At 28.0% G+C, this 17,117-nt stretch overlaps 1 non-coding gene across 1 annotated transcript; it reads right to left on the bottom strand.

Moving 5' to 3' along the window:
* Positions 1 to 14,447: 14,447 nt before the first annotated feature.
* Positions 14,448 to 14,520, bottom strand: Trnaa-agc (transfer RNA alanine (anticodon AGC)). The gene has a single exon. It is a non-coding gene; the product is annotated as a tRNA-Ala (tRNA).
* Between the last annotated feature and the right edge of the window lie 2,597 nt (positions 14,521 to 17,117).

The raw sequence follows: 17,117 nt of genomic DNA on the forward strand, positions 1-17,117 counted from the left end.
GCCAGACGAAACAAGAGTTGTGAGTGCGTTCAAACTTAAATTTAAAATAAAAGCTTTTGAATTGAATTGAAAGCCTCTTGTTGGAAATGTTTGTTATGTTTAAAAAGTAGTTTTTTTTGTTTGTGGAAATTGAGTCGCATAAATTTGAGCAAGGGATGGTTGAACGATTTCATTTTTTTTTTTTTTTTTTAATTTTTATTCATTTTTACAAAAAAAAATATATTTTGAGTGCAAGAAATCTTTTTAAATTACACAAAAAATTCTTTAATTTTTAAATTCCTCAATTTTTTTATGAAAAGAATATGGAAAAAATTTGAGGAATTTAAAAAATAAAGACTTTTTTGTGTAATTCATTTTTTTTGTTTGGATTTTTTTTAATCTTAAAATTTTTTCTTTAAGTGGTTTATTTAATTTTTTGACCACGTGGTTTTTAATTAATTGAATTTTTCGAATAAAAATTTAAAAAATTATTATAATTAATTCTACAGATTTTGCAACTAAAATTTACAATTTTTTTTAAACCTTTCTTTTGTTAAAATCAACTTCATGTTATGAATTTAAAAAAAAATAAATTTCGAAAAAAAAAATTTAATATTTTAAAAAAATCCTATTTTTAAAATATTATTGAATAATAATAAAATTAATAAATTAAAATAATTAAAAAAAATAAAATTTTAAATGAAATTTAATTTTAAAAAAATTAAAATTTATTTTAAAATAAATTAAATAAATTATTTAAAATTAAATTAATGATAAAGTTTATATTTAATTAAAATTAAAAATTTTTATTTATAAAATTTAAATTCTATCACGAATTTGTAACTTTTTTTTCATTTTTTTTCTTTTTATAATTTTTTAACCACGTGACCTCAAACCTTTAAAAAATTAAAAAATTTTAACCACGTGACCTCAAAAAAAAATTAACCCTAAATTGCATCGACCACCCCTTGATAACTCTTGACTCCAGCATAAATTCCCCCACTTTTTATCTCGAACGAGTTCATTACCAGCAAAACTAGCAGAAAAGCCATCAAAGCAACCACAAACTACTTGTATATTTGAATAAATATAGAATTTCAAAGCGCACTTCCTCTGCGTCAATAAACAAACGATGAAAAAAGACTTTGTTAAGCGTACGATTGGAACTTCTACTATTTTACACTCGAACACAAGAAAAAAAAACTCAATTCGATTTTTCTTTTGATTCATTGCTTGCTTGCAGTGCAACCACTCTCGCAAAATTTCATTACAAACACAGTATGTGACGACGACGAGAAAAAAAAGTATGGAAAAGAAGATTGATTTTAAAGCTACTCAAGTTTGCTTGTGTTTCTTCTTTATTATTTGCATTTTTACTATCGCAAAGTTAGATTTAACGCAAAAAAATGAAATAAAATAAATTGAACAAGAAAAAGTTGCTACGAAAGTCTTGATGTGCTCGAGTCCCAGCTAAAAGCAGTTTGGTGTTTATTTCCTGCTTTTCTCCGCATGATCAATGAATGCACCGAAAAACAGGCATTTTAAAAAGAATAAAAATGTACTTTTTTATAAGAAATAAAAATAACACAGAGATATATGAAGAAACTGGCAAACTTCAGGGAAATAGAAAAACTTTTTTGATTTTAGTTCGGATTTTGTTCAGTTTTCACAACTTAAGCTCATTTTCTTTTTTTTCCACTTCTTTGTGTTCTTTTTAATTTTGTTGAATTCTCCTCCACTCAAAACTTGCAAAAAACTTTAATTTAATCATCATTGTGTGTTTCTTTTACGCACGACATGCTAAATTGACACATGGTTCCCATAATTTGTTTATCATCATATAATGACATAATTTTTTCGTCCTTCCTCGTTTTCTCTCTTTCACGCCGGTAATTCCATTGAAATCGAGAAGAAAGGAGAAAAAAACAGGAAATTAATTGCTTTTATTGTTGATTTATTGTGGCACTTTTCCTCGGTAGTGTAGTGATAATGAGTAAAGAGAGAGAGGGAGATGGAAGGAAAGCATTCGTGCAAGAGGAAAACGAAGGAAATCTTCTCTGGCTACACACAATATTTATATAGTTAATCTCTTTCAAATTGTTCCCCTGTGACGCTAATCTCTTCGAATTTAGCACACAGAAAAAGGTCCGAATCAGATTTATTTATACCTACACATAATATCCGAAAGTATCTAGTTCAATCCAGAAATGAAATTTTGTTTGGATTTTCAATAAATCTTAATAAAATAATAAGCAATGAACGAAGAAGGAATCTTTAAAGTTTCGATTGGAAATTTAATAATTTTTTTTTAGGAATGGAAAGAAAAATATTTCTCGAAAATTTAAATGATAATGATGAAAGAAAAAAAATATCAAAAGACCTTCATTTTTTTTTCAATGAAGAAATAAATCATTTAAATAAATAAAAAACAAGCTTCAATATTTTGCGTTGGCGGGAATTCACATTGTGATCTGGTTTATAAGGTTAAGCTTTAAGAAGCATTTAATTTTTTTTTTTGGTCTAATTCAATAATGATTTCTGATTTTTATGACCTCGTCTAGTAAAGGCTTGACTTTTTTTTGATATTATCTGTTCACGATTTCAGCTTTAGAGACAGTGAGAAAATCAGCGAGACGTGGAAAATTAATATTTTTGGCTTTTCTGAAGCAACGATAGGCTTGCGGACACATGTTTCTTGGCGGAAAATGATTTATTCAAGACAATGAACAATTCTAGTAAAAAAAAATTTTTCAAAAAATTTTACCTAAGGAATTTTTGTAGTTTACCTAATCAAATAACCTAAATAAACCTAAATTCAAAATTCTGGGACGAGCTCTTGAGATTTTTGATATTTTTAGTGGATTTGGGTATATTCAAGTACCTCTTTGACATACCCGATCATACCCGACATACCCGAAAATGCATAGCTCATTCCAGAATTTTAAATTTAGGTTTTTGGACTACTTTAGACCTAACTAACACAAAACTATGCCATTTATTTTTCGATGAAATGTTGAAATCGGGTGATGTGCAGGAGGAGCTTGATTATAAAATATAATAAGCTGCAGCGCAAATAGTTTGTACACAAAAAAAGGACTTGTAGACAGAGGTGGAAAAAGTTAATTTTTTCCCGGGAACCAAATTCATTTTCCAAAAATTATATTTAGCCGAAGGTAATGAAAAAATCCTAAGTTAATTCAATTTTTTACATTTTTCAAGTAATTCTAATTCTAAACCTCCAAAGGCCTTCCAGAAGGTCAGTATTGTAAGTATTGGTCTGCCATTACTTTCAAATGATGCACCATTAAACCTATTAAGATTAAAAAAAGTATTCAATTCGATGCAAAAACTTTTTTTTATTCAAAATCAAAATGCATCCCATTTACTAGTTATTCATGTTCAAGTGCTTAATGAAAAGGAAATCATCTTTTAGAAAAATTATTCGAGGAATCCATAAACCTTAACTTTCTTCAAGTTCTTCCAAGAAAACAAAATCTCTCAATAAACAATCTCAACTGTAAGTATCCATCCTTTGATACCTTTTATAACATTAAAAAAAGCTTCCATTTCAATCATAAACATTAATATCTTTATCGCTGTTAGAAATGCCATTATTGTGACGTCAAATCGCATTTTCTTACTTGCAATTTAATAAGAGTCCAATCCTTTTAAAAAATGTTTCTCAAAAGAATGATTTAACAGTATATTCCCCAAAGAGATGCAAACTGCACATAACAGAGACATTCGCAACTTAAATTATTACTACAACAGTCTTAAGCGGGAACGTTTATGATTTGCCTCGAGAACAAGGCACAACGACGAGAAAAAGAAGGAAAAAGAAAGGAAAAAAGGCATCAACTTTAATAGCATTAAGTGTAAGAAAAACAACTATTAAATGTTGTGTTCTCGTTCGTTGTATGAATAGCTTGCTTTTTACGATATGTTTGTATGTATAATAATCGAGTCGAGTCAAGGCATCTTGACAAGAATTGCAAAACAAGCAAGGAAGGTATATTTTAAGCGTTATTATTGTTATTGTATACCCTGTGGATTAAAAAGGTAAGGGAACAACCCTTTATGTAATTTTGAAGTGTACTTTAATTTTTTTTTCTCATAGGTTGAGTGATAAATGGCTGAAAAAGATTGAACTTATGCAAGTTTAATTTTTTCTGGACTTAAGAAGGTTTAAACGTTTCATTTGTTTCGTTTGTACAAGTTCAATATTAATCAAAACTTGAAATATTCCTGCTCTAGGTTTGAGTGACTAATAAAAGTAAAAAAATGAATTTGCAGGTAAACCAACGAAAGCACAAAAGTTATAGACCATTTTCAAAAATAATTTATTTACCCAGTTTTCTAAAAGTCACTTAAGAAAGTGCCATTAACTAACATTTGAAAACAATTTTTATTGACAAAAACTTGTGAGAACTATAACCAAATGGTAAACTGTGAAACACCCAAGTCCAACATACATGTATGATGTGCAGTCCGAATATGTAAAACGAAGACTTAGAGCTTGTTGAAGACAAATTAAAATTAAAATAATAATAGTTATTCGACTTCTGAAACGAACAAAAATGAAACACAACGCATCGATCTAAATTCTTTAGATTCATTTCTCTAATATTTAAGGAACTGTTCCAATAAAATAATTTAAAATACTTTGAGCATTTATCCCTTCAAATTTAGTGCTTATTACCTTTAAATATGGCAGTCACTTTTATCAGTGTATTATATTTAACTTCATAAAATAAAACCACGTGATTTGGACTTTATAATATTTATTTCACTCTATAATTCACTCTGAAGAAACTCGAATGACGACTAACTTGCAATTTGCCTTCCTTGCTATCATCATTACTTTCTTTCTTCTTACTAGCTATATCTAACATCTTACTACTACTAAAAACATTCTTCCTTTCCTTTTACTATATTCGTACTCTACAATCAGTTATCAATAAATTTCAAAAGATATTAATTTAAGGATATTGAGAGAATATAAAATTCACCTAAGGGATTAATTCATCTCCTAGGGGATCAATCTAACTCCTCAATTGATCAAACTCATACCTTTTAGATCCGCAGGGAACACAAAATTTTCATTTGTCCTGCGAAAACGTTTTCTTCCTGCTCAGTTTTATTGCACTTTGCATTGAAGATAAAATATGTACATGAAAAGGCAATGAGACAAGTGAGACGACATCCATAAACAAGAGCGGCAACAACAACATCAAAAAACACGCCGAAAGACAAAGCACGAAGACGACGTCGAAACAAATCTCAAGTTTATGACTTTTTGCCATTATCCAAATTGTTATTTCCCTTGATGGACAATTTTATGTATTCAGCACGTCATATAAATTCCTCATTGCTTGTTTTATTTGTGCCTCTTGATTAAATAAAACGAGATCTTATCCAGAGAAATGGCTTTTTTCCGCACTCGTTGTTGTCCAGCTCCACTGAAATTTCCTTAATTATAATCGATTTGGATAAGAAACTTGTTCCATTTTCTTTAATGGCACACCTTGGGTCTCCACCTACGACGACGATTCACGGTAGTTATCCTATCTAAAGTGCTGATAAAAAGCGTTTTAATGTCCTCAAGTGTTTTTCCTCCTCTCGTTATACGTTAAAGTGTGTTTAGAAAAAAAGACGTCATTCCCAAAATGTACATTGAAATGGGCAATAAACGATATCAGCTTGTTAATGTTTGACGCAATTAATATTTAATTTTTGATGTTTATTTTTTTGTTTTGTTTTTTCTTAAAGTTTACGTTGAATTGAAATTCAAAATTAAGCAAGAATTGAAAAAAAAATCTTTTCTCATTATAAAACCGATGTTTTCTCATAATGAACATTTTTTGCTCGCTTCAGTTTTTTTTTTAATTTTTTTTTTTAATAGTAGTTGTTGTTGTAATATTTATTCATCAAAAGCGAAAATAAATGTAAAACTGCGTTGTTCTAGTAATAAATAAAAAAGGGCCTGCAGAGAGCTGTCAACAAAATAAAAATGAGTTTTCTCAATGTTCTAGTTTTTTTTTTTGGTTTTTATGATGATCATACTGGAAAAACTGTAGAAAATAATGTGCACCAAAAAAAGCATGCAGTTGGTATGTTTTCGCGAATACTGTCCACTATTTTTGCCTGTGGTTGTGTCAAATTTTTGTAGAACAAAGAAAACGTATTTTATTGTTTTTTTGTGTTTTGAAAGTGATGTATTTAAATGAAATCCTAAAGGCATGTTCCTTATTTATATATTTTTTTTTGCTCGAGTTTAAAAAAATATAAAGCTGTCTTTCGTAGAAAAAAGGACTATTAAAACCACGTGGTTTTTAAATTTTACCCTATGAGCGAAAAACGGATTGACGGTCAGATTGACTTTCTGAATGAATCTAATTAACCTCTTAAGGGTTCATATTGATCTCTTGAAAGATTAAATTTTTTAGGTCTACGGATGACAAATTCTGAAGGGGATCAGGTTGATCCTTTAAGAGATCAGATTGGACCCTTAACGGAGCAAATTGATCTCATAAGGGATCAAAAATCCCTTTAAAGGATCAATTTGACTCCTGAGGGGTCAACCTGACTCCTTAAGGGATTAATCTGACCCGTTTTTCGCCCATAGGGTACTAAGTGGTTTTTAATCACGTAGCTCACCTTCAAACAACATGGCTTCGAGTCACGTGACTTTAAAAATATCGAATCACTTAATATAAGATTTTTCAAACATGACCTTTTTTTAAATGTTCAAACTGTTATTTAAAAAAATTTCGTACCACGTGGCCTTAACCATTTTCAAATCAATACAAATTTCAAACCACGTGACCTTAAGAAAGTCGAGCCTAAGCACATCACCCGATATCAACATTTCATCGAAAAATAAATGGTATGAAATTTTTGATGGTTTTGTATTACTTAGGCCTAAACTAGTCCAAAAAGCCTAAATTCTAAATTTTGGAACGAAACAAACGAATTTAAGACATTTTTTTAGTGCATTTGGGTATATTCAAGTACCTCTTTGACATACCCGACCTCACTAAAATGTAGAATAAAGAAATTTTTATTGTTTTTTTAAATTTAGGTTTTTTGAAACTGATGCCTAGCTTAAAAAATCCTAAAATTCATGTTCCTTATTTATTTTTCGATGAAGTGCTGATATCGGGTGATGTGTAAGGTCATAGGTTCGAGATTCAAAATCATGAAAAAATTTTCTGACTCCAATTGAAGGGCTGAAAGGATAAATCGCACATACGCACTTTTTGGCAAAATTGAGTTAACAATGAGAAAATATGCGGAAAGACGAGTACTTTCAGATACATTAAGAAAATTTCAAAATTTTTTCGAAAATATGTGTTTTATTGCAATATGCCAGATCGCACATATGCATAGTGAAAGGATAAATCGCACATAGCCATACAAACGGGTAAAAAGTCAAATTTTCAAATTGCTCCAAATTAATTTTTTTCAACTTTTTTGTGTTCTTTATACTTTTTTAAGGCAAAAAGTGTCATTTTGAACCAAACTTTTCAAGAAAACATTGAAATTAGAAGACCTTAAAAATCACATTTTTCGATGCATATGTGCGATTTATCCTTTTTTTCGATAAAAATTGCTTAAAACGCCTCCTTCTTGTTGAGGTAAGAAATTTTTAAGCATGAAAATCGTTTTTATTGACCACTAATTAGTAAATATAAGCTCAAACATCAAGAAAATATGTAAAAATAAAATTTTACAGCTAAAAAACAGAAAAAAACTTTAAATCGCTTTTTCTCAGTTTGTCAAAAAGTGCGTATGTGCGATTTATCCTTTCAGCCCTTCAATTGTGCTTAAAATCTTAAAAAAGATCTTTTAGAAACTTTTTGGGAGCTTGTGAAAGATCTAAGACCAGGCGCTTTCTGAAGAGGCTTGCAAATCATTAGTAATAATAAAATAGTGATGAGAGTCATTATCATACCCAACCACGTGACCTTTTAAGCCACGTGACTTGACACTACTTACCCAAGGTTATTTTTTTTTTTCGAAATGCGAAAATCTATAGCAACTTTTCAAACGAATCTGAAATAATTGTAAAAATTGAAAGAGTGATTTTTTGTTAAGCTGATTCGTAATTCTAAGAATATTTCAAAAACTAAGCTCATTAAGTTGAAATTTTTGTACTCTATTGACTCTTTACCTTTATTCCCTTTCAAGCAGCTCAAATGCCAATCAATACGAATTTGTTTACTTCTTATCATCCCTTTTATCGGCACGGCTACAAAAGACGGAGTTGCTACGAAATAAATATATCTCCATTTAATGGCAAAAGAGCACGAGAGCTATCGAGTGATTTAAATCCTCTTTTATTTTTGCACGGTCCATTTACGATACTTTTCTAATTACTTTCGATAGATTCTCCGCACATAGAACGTTTAATTGATACACACAACATCTATTTTCTCATCCTGTTTTAATCCGTTTCCATTTCCTTGTCCAGCGAAACGATTGAATTTAATTTACAGTTTGTCAGAGGAACTCCAAGCTGGGACCGTTTAACCGAAAAAATGTCTCTCTATTGAAAAAAATTGACGAAAAACTGTTTCACTCTAATTAATCTACTACTTATTTGCAATAAATTAATGCTACTACCGAGAATCTATCGCCATCTCACTCACTCTCGGCTACTTGATCAGCTTTGCCTCGATTTAGCTCGACAATAGATGATTAAAAAAATAAAAGTAGATGATAAACGAAAATATTTGTTCAAGTAAATGAGCAAAATAGTTATTTCCGCTTTTGCTTGTTGTTTTGCGTTCGTCTCATCTTGTCTCGTCGTAAAGCCTACGTGCAAACGATTCAGCAAATGATCAGAAATGGCAAAAATATACATTTATTGTGCTGCTATAAAGGAAACATTTAATGAAATAATCCTCTTATACCAATATAACACAATTATTTTATCTGTCTCTCTCTCTTTCTCGAAGACTTTTTTCCTTTTTTTGTGTTTGATATTTTCTTCCTCGTTGTTTTTGTTCGAGACACTTAATTGCGAAACAGATTCATTGAATGTCTTGGAGAGAAAGGTGCGACGTGAAATTAACAGTCACAAGCATAAACATTCTCGACGTCGTAAAATTTAATGTGTGAATGACTAATAAAAATTTTCTTACAAGGCAGTAAAAATTCTTCGTTTTCTCGGAAAATATTGAATAAAAGTTGATTGTTACGTGAAAAGAGTCAACAAAACTTTATCCTTAATCATCATCATCATCATTCAGTAGGAATGAATCAAGACACCGAAGGCAAGACATAGGCGAAACTTTTAATTGTCGATTGTTGAGTCAGGAGGAAATTTTGAAAGCCAGATGTTCAAATGTCTGCAAATTGCAAAAAAAAATAAAAAAAAGAATTTACTGGACAATTGTTTCGTTAGTGAAAACATGCTACTTCTGAATACATTCTTCACGTTTTTTTTTGTAGAATTCAATTATTAAGGTACATACTGAAAAAAAATAGGGGATCAAACTATATATTTTTGTCTGTCCTTTTAACTAATTTTTTTTTGTTAAATTTTTAAATTATATTTTTTTTATTTAATTAATTATTAATAAAATAATTAAACTTTTTTTTTTTTTAACTTTTAACACTTTTTTATTTCGAATTTCCAACATAAATATACATTACATGTTTTCCTTCAGTTTCCTAGTTTTACATTAACTTTACATCTACAATTTGACAGTGACTCACAGTTTTTAATTAATTAATTAATAATTAAATTAATTATTATTAATCATTAAATAATTTATTTTTAAATTAATTAGTTAAAATTAAATGGTAAATTTGGAAATTAAATTTTTATTTTTTTGATTTAAATTTCTTTTGAAAATAATTTATTTTTTTTTAAATAATTATCTTAATTTTTTTAAATTAAAAATTTAATTCAAATCAATTTTTTTTTTATTTTATTCCAAATGACAATATTATATTATATAATAATAATTATTATATAATATTTTATAATTTTTTATTTAAATTTATATTTTATTTCAATTGTTCATGATTTTTTAAAAAAATAGAAAGGTTATAATATGAAAAATTAAAAAAAAAAAATTTCATACAAAAATCAGCATAACCCGTTAATTTCGTTTTACCCGATGATTTTAACCTTAACTATGCAATCAACGGAATTTTTAAAACAACTTAAATACATATTTATTGTGATTATGTATGCAATAAACTTTAATCATCAAAATTTTATTATTTTCTAAGAATTTTTCAAAAATTTCAATTTTAGTTCAAATTTTAAAAAGTATTTTAAAAAAAATATATTAAAAAAAAGTAATAAAAAAATCATGGAAAAAATATAAATACTTTTAAGTTTTTGTTTAAAAAAAAATTTTAAATATTTTTAAATCTGACACTGGTTTAATTTTTTTTAATATTTTAAATAAAATAACTATTTTATGATTTAAAAATTTTAAAATTAAATTAAATTAATCAAAATAAAAAAAATAATTAATTTCCAACTTTTTATTTATAAAATCTTAAAAGAAAAATTAAAATAAAATTAAATATTAAAATACCTAAAAAAAAACTTCATGAAAAATATATTTGTTTTCAAAAAAAAAATGTTAAAAAAATATTTTTAAATTTGGCACTGGTTAAAAATTTATTCTTAATATTTTATTCACAAAATAAACCTTTTTTTACATAATTTTAATTTATTATTTAAAAAATTTAAATTAATTAGAATAAAAATTTTAATTAATTTCCAAATTTTTATTCATGAAATATTCAAGCAAAAAATTATTTTATAGAAACACAATAAATTTTTTTAAATAATTTAAATATTCAATTTTCTACTAAAAAAATCCTCAATCTCTCAAGAATTCCTATTTCTTTTCGCAAGTCAACCTTTTCCATAAATACGTTACAATCTTACAACTATAAATAAATAAATGTCCCTAACTGACACTTCAATAAATGCGTGACAATGACGACACTCAAATATGCGCTTAAGCCTCTTTTTAGGACATTTTCACAAAAGCCTTCTTTCGTAGAATTTTATTTATTTTCCATATTATCACATTCCGAGTGTCGTCGACAAAACACAGAAAAAAAATCTGCCTTGTTATATATTCTCTTTTTTTATTTTTTACACAAATACAAACAATTTAGCCGGCAGCAGTGTGAGTAAATGCTTTTTTTTTGTCACCAACTATGAAGTTTTTTTTTCTGTATTTTGTGATTATTCTGAATTCTTTCCTTTTTTGTTCTTTTTTTTCCATTCTGCGTTATTCATCATTCATTGTGTGAACGAGCTGCTGAGTGCGATCCTAAAGTGCCTCGTTTTTCATTCAAATTACATTCCGATCCCTCGAAAACAAAAAAAAAAACGACGAAATTTTGTGATCGAATTTCGATACTTTATTATGACGGTCTCGTTGTCGATTATTAGCGTGAAATGACGCGTAAAATATTCAAACAATTTTTTTTCTCTCAACTTTGGCCATGAAATGTCCTTCCTAACAAGCATTTGATGTTTTTCACATGCGCTCACATCAATCATCTTTCCATCCATCCGTTTTGTTGTTTTATGCTACTTTTTTTCGTCGACGTTGTTGTTGTTGTTGGCGTGTGTGTAACAATATCTGCGCCTATAAATTTTTGATTCAATCCGAATTCGTACATGTCAATGACAAGCAGCTCTAAATAGCTGAGAGCATATTGACACACACAGAAAAATGGAAAAAGGGAAAGTAAACCCGCATACATTACGGGAAATTTTCTTGTTTTTTCGTGTTTCGCTCTAATCCTTTGATGCTATTTCAATTTTTTTGAATTGTATATTATTTGCGCGATAACAAAAGGCATCACGAGAAAAAAAAACTTGTAATCATGCATAAAATGTGACTAAACCAATTTTCATACGAACAACAACAAAATGTATTTTTTTTTTCGTATAAAAAAATACACGAAGATAGGAAAAAAAGTGAAAGCTAAATCTAGTTCTTTTTGACATTTCATTGTCACAATACATGATAGTTGATGAATTTTATTTTTATTTTGTCGCCCCATGGAGAAAAAAGTGAGGAAATTAACTCCTTAAGTATTGAAGTACAAATGACTCAAATGGAAATTTTTATTTTTATTTAACATTAAAAATATTAAATATATCAAACCGATCATTTAAATTTTTTTGGCGCCAAAAATTTGTAAAAAAAAGCTATTGAGGAGAGTTTTTTAATTGGAAACATTTTTGAATTATTGTAAAATTAATATGAAATTTATAAAAAAAATAATTTAAATATCTGCTTTTTGTATAAAAAATGTCTTCAAAATCGTCCAATAAACAAAAAATTTTTTTTCTTGCTCAAATTTTAAAGAATTTTTGTTCATTTTTAACTTTTGAGGGCATTTTTCATATTTTTTTTTAAATAAATATTTCTTATTAATTTTAAAATAATTCAAAAATGTTTTTAACTATGAAAATGAGAAACCGAAGAAACCGCTTGCGCCAAATGAAAGCTGAGAAAATTTCATGAAGATCACTCATACATCATATTGCTCTCAGACAACTCCAAACGGCTCAAAAATGAGAAAGAAAGTGCAAAAAATGCCCCTATAGCTGAAATTGAGCGTAGAAAATAGCCTCATCTTTGAGCTCCCATTACTCCTACTTCCCGAAGTCGAATCAATGAGTGGTATATACCAATTTTATGGTAAAAGACCTGAATTTTTCAAATCTGTGATCAGTTTTGACATTTTGGTTCATAAAAATAATGTTATAGTTGAAAAATCCAAAAAAATGATAAAAATTCTCGTTTTTTTCGATGTTTTTAACCCCCCGGGCATGATGAAAACATGAATCAATCTACAAAACCCCGCATCTAAAATGTCGACAACAGTCCCAAATTGTATAAAACACACACAGTTTGTAGATTTCATTGACTTTTCATGCCTTTTTTCAGAAAATTTTCGATTTTTTTTCAGGTTTTTTCTCATTTTATTCAGTTTGCCCCACATAATTTCTCGTTCTAGCAATATTACCCCCCATAACCCTATACTTTTTGGAAAGTCCAAAGTCTTACGCGTTTAATAAAAATATTTTTAGGTAAATAAGATTGAAAATAAAAATTTTTTAGAAGGGCAGTAAATAACGAGTTTTTTGAAATCTTTAAATGCTCGTACCTCCCGATTCTTAAGAGCTAAATCAAAAGTTCCAGAACAAAAGTTTCATGTCTCAAGATGGACAACATGGACATATAGTTTGTTTTTTGATATCTGCTTGGATGCAATTCTTTCAAATTTGTCGCGATCTTCATCATATAATATATAGCAAATAATTTTTTATATTTTTCAGTTTCATTTAAGGCCGCTCTATTTTTTTTTTTTTGAACTTTTTTTCCCATGCCCCATTTCATAAGTCAAAAATCCAATGATGCAAAATAAAAAAAAAAGTTGAAAATTTCATCAAAATTGACCGTTTTTGGTCTTTTTTCATATTTTGTCAAAGAATATTCTAAATTTTTTTAAAAAATTTCAATATTTAAGAATCTTTATATTAAAAATAATATTTTAACATGAATTTTCATCTTTAAAATTTTTTTAAATTTAAATTTTTTTAAAAAATTACTTTTCAAAATTTTTTGCCAGTTTTCAAAAATTCATAAAATTTTTTCGGGTTAATTTTTTAACTTTTAATACTCAATTTTAAATCATCAAATCTCAATGTAAATACCACAAAAACTACTTAAATATTCAGTAAGGACCCAAATTGGTACAAATTTTGTCATTTTGTATGAAAAAGTATTTCAAAACTTTTTTTATTTTGCCCGTTCCCCATTTTCAAAAAAATCTTTTGGGACAAAAAGTCCAAAAAAAAACTTGGAGCGTAAATTTGAAAAATTATATATGATATTTCGAGAAGCCTCTAGATACTTGCATAAAGAAGAACTGAAATAGGCTGATTTAATTTTATCTTTAGATGTTGAAGAATCAAACATATCTCCCAAGAGATAAATTACTCTCTTAGGAGGTAAAAAAATATAATAAAAGGGTAAATTTCCTCACTTTTCAATCCTCCGGGCAGATAAGAGAAAAACTGAGACGAAGATGGATGAATTTCAAGCAAATAATTTTAAACGAAACAGGAGACGATTATTTGTTCTGTTTTTTTTTCTAACTACCCAAAAATAAAACCTACAAAAAAAGGTTAAATTGAATGTCATGGGTGTCAATTTATTAGGAAAAATTTGTAATGTCAACGACTTTATTCAACCAAATTTCAAGGTCGAACATTTTTTATCATTAGAATGAGGATAGGGATTTCATAAATTTCTTTACACAAAATAAATTTTATGTTTTTGGTTGATTTTATATCCAATGATTTCTTATCTAAATGACACTTTTTTGTTGGTTTCGACATAAAATTGCGTGGTAAAAAGAAATGAATAAGAAAAAAATATTTTGAAAAAGAAAAAAAATCATCTTGGAACTGCCGGGTATTGATCCCGGTACCTCTCACATGCTAAGCGAGCGCGCTACCAATTGCGCCACAATCCCATATGTGTATGAATGTACAGTTTTCATATGTGAAGTGATTGTAGTACATATGTGGATGAGGAAAAGTGATAAAAATAACTTTTATAGATTCAGGTTTTTCATTTGTACGATGATGAAACAAAAGTGATCGACGGTTTAAAAAATACAGAATTAAAGAAGAATTTGTAAAGTTAAAATAATTTATTTACCACTGAGAATGATTTTTTGTTTAAAGTCAGTTCTGCCAAAATTCAAAATTTTATGAAAATTTAAGTGAAAAAAAATTTAATACTTAAATAATAAAAAATACTTTAATAATTAAAAAAGTTAAAAAAAGATTTGTGATTTTTCATTTGCCCAATCTATTTTAGTCCATTTAAATTGGATAAATCTACAAAAAATTATAAAATAAGGCTGCTCTAATTTTTTTTCGAACTTTCTGTCCCAAGAACTTTTTTTCATAAAAAAGTTTTGAAATACTTTTTCATACAAAACGACAATATTCAAACAATTTTTGATTTATTTTTAAATTTTTTAGTTGTTATTAAGGTATCTGTATTAAGATTTAATAACTTAAAATTGATTTGAAAATATTTCAAGTCAAAAATTTTATTAAAATAAATTATGTCAAAAAATTTTAAAAAAATATTTTTTTTTAACTTTTTAAAGAAGAAAATTCATATTAAATTTCGTTTTTCAATTCTTAAATTCTTTAAAATTAAAATTTTTAAAAAATTTTTTAAAATTTAAAAAAAAAACATGAAAAAAGTGGTTGAAAAAAACAGTTATTTTTGATGATATTTTCAATTTTTTTTTATTTTGCCCCATTGATTTTTGACTATTAAAATGGGACAAAAAGTTCAAAAAACATTTAGAGCGGCCTAATTTAAAATTAAAATTTTTGTATTTAAAGCTTATCAAAAAAAATTAAAAAAAAGTTAAATAAAACGACATTAAAAATTCCTTTTTATATGAAATATGGCTTTTGTATATGCGATTTATCCTTTTTTAAACTAGAAATTTCACAAAAAAAAAAATTAAGATTTTTGAAGAATAAATAGAATGAACGATAATTCGCGGTTTAAATACCGCTGGAAGGCGCGAGCTTTGTTCGTTGGACAAAGTTCATACACAATAGGATCTTGAGATCCGCGGTGGAGCCATCCATATCTATCTATCTACACAAAAAAAAGAACTTAAAATTCAAATAAAAAATTTTTCTGTATTAAATTCATTTTATAAAACTAAAATTTTGTATTTATGAACTCATAAATCGAAAAGAAATTCAAAAATCGAGTTTTCGTCTAATTTTTTTTTTATTTTATTAATTAAAGTTGAAAATTGTTGTTAGAAAAATTTAATGGTCTTTTAAGTCCAAACAACATGTTTGATTTTTCAGCTAATTTAATTTATTTTTTCCTGCAAAAACATGTTTATTTTTCCCTTGTTCCACAAAATTCACCTCGAAGGCTTCACAAAAAAATCTCTCATTTGACAGCAAGAAGCCTCGAGCACTCATGTTGCTGCTCGTCATCATTATATTTTTTTTTTTGTTCAAAATTAAATAATTCCCCTGGAAGTAAATTCTCCTATTATTATTATCGTCATCAGCATAATAAAAGAGAGATTTTCTGTAAAATAATGATAACAAGAAGACAAAAAATTACTCATGGCAGCCACATCGTCATCAAGATTGTAAAATTTAAATATTTTTTCATCCCTCTCCACTTTTTTCTTGTCATTCGTCGTCGACATCACACAGAAAATGAGTCCTTTTGTACGCGTCATAACGTTGGCGTGTCAAAGAGTCGACACCTTTTACCGTTTTAATGTGTGGTTTATGTGTCGCTGTGTGTGTGTGGCGCGTTTGTCAGGCAATTTGTCTAGATCAAGCGGCAAGCGGCACCGAGTGAGGGAAGGCAATGAAAAATGGGTTGACATATATTAGAAGATTTAATTTTTATTATCACCTTGTGAAGACTCACTTTGAATTAAATCGTGTCATCGTCGTCGTCGCTCGTCGTCATGGCTAATATCTCCAGCAAGGCATCGCCTCGTGAATGGCTGTTATTTAGAGAGTTAATAATCGAAAAAGCAAACAAAACGTAAAGTGTGAGATCGGAGATTGGAACGGCAATGCAGAAAATGACAAAAAATAAAAATTTAGTATGCGAAAATTGTTTGGAGATCGTTTTAAGGTTGGTGCTCGGTGTCATGCTATCATCGTCAAGGTGGATGGCGATAATAAAGAAAAAATTTTAAGATGTTTATTTTTCGTCTTAGTCACTTAAAAACACCTCAACACACAAAATTTTGTTTGATTTTGGCGGATTTAGACCGATTTACTTGACATTAGTGTCAGAACGTGTTTGTTGTCCTTTTTTTTGCTCTTCGTCTTATCACGTGGCATTGACTTACTTGCCTCAACAATGTCACTCGCTTCTTCTAGTATTACCTTTTCGTGTGTGTGTGTCTTTGTCTTTTTATTAGAAACAAAGCTCGATATTCGTTGCCTTGAACAATGTGAAGAAAGTTGAGTGAAATGGAAGGAATTCAATTCAGAAATGATTTGATTACGTAAATCATCGGATCACTTTTCTCTCGGTTTTCCATCATAA

The sequence above is a fragment of the Culicoides brevitarsis genome, chromosome 3, assembly GCF_036172545.1.
Source record: "Culicoides brevitarsis isolate CSIRO-B50_1 chromosome 3, AGI_CSIRO_Cbre_v1, whole genome shotgun sequence".
In the NCBI taxonomy this organism is placed as follows: domain Eukaryota; kingdom Metazoa; phylum Arthropoda; class Insecta; order Diptera; family Ceratopogonidae; genus Culicoides; species Culicoides brevitarsis.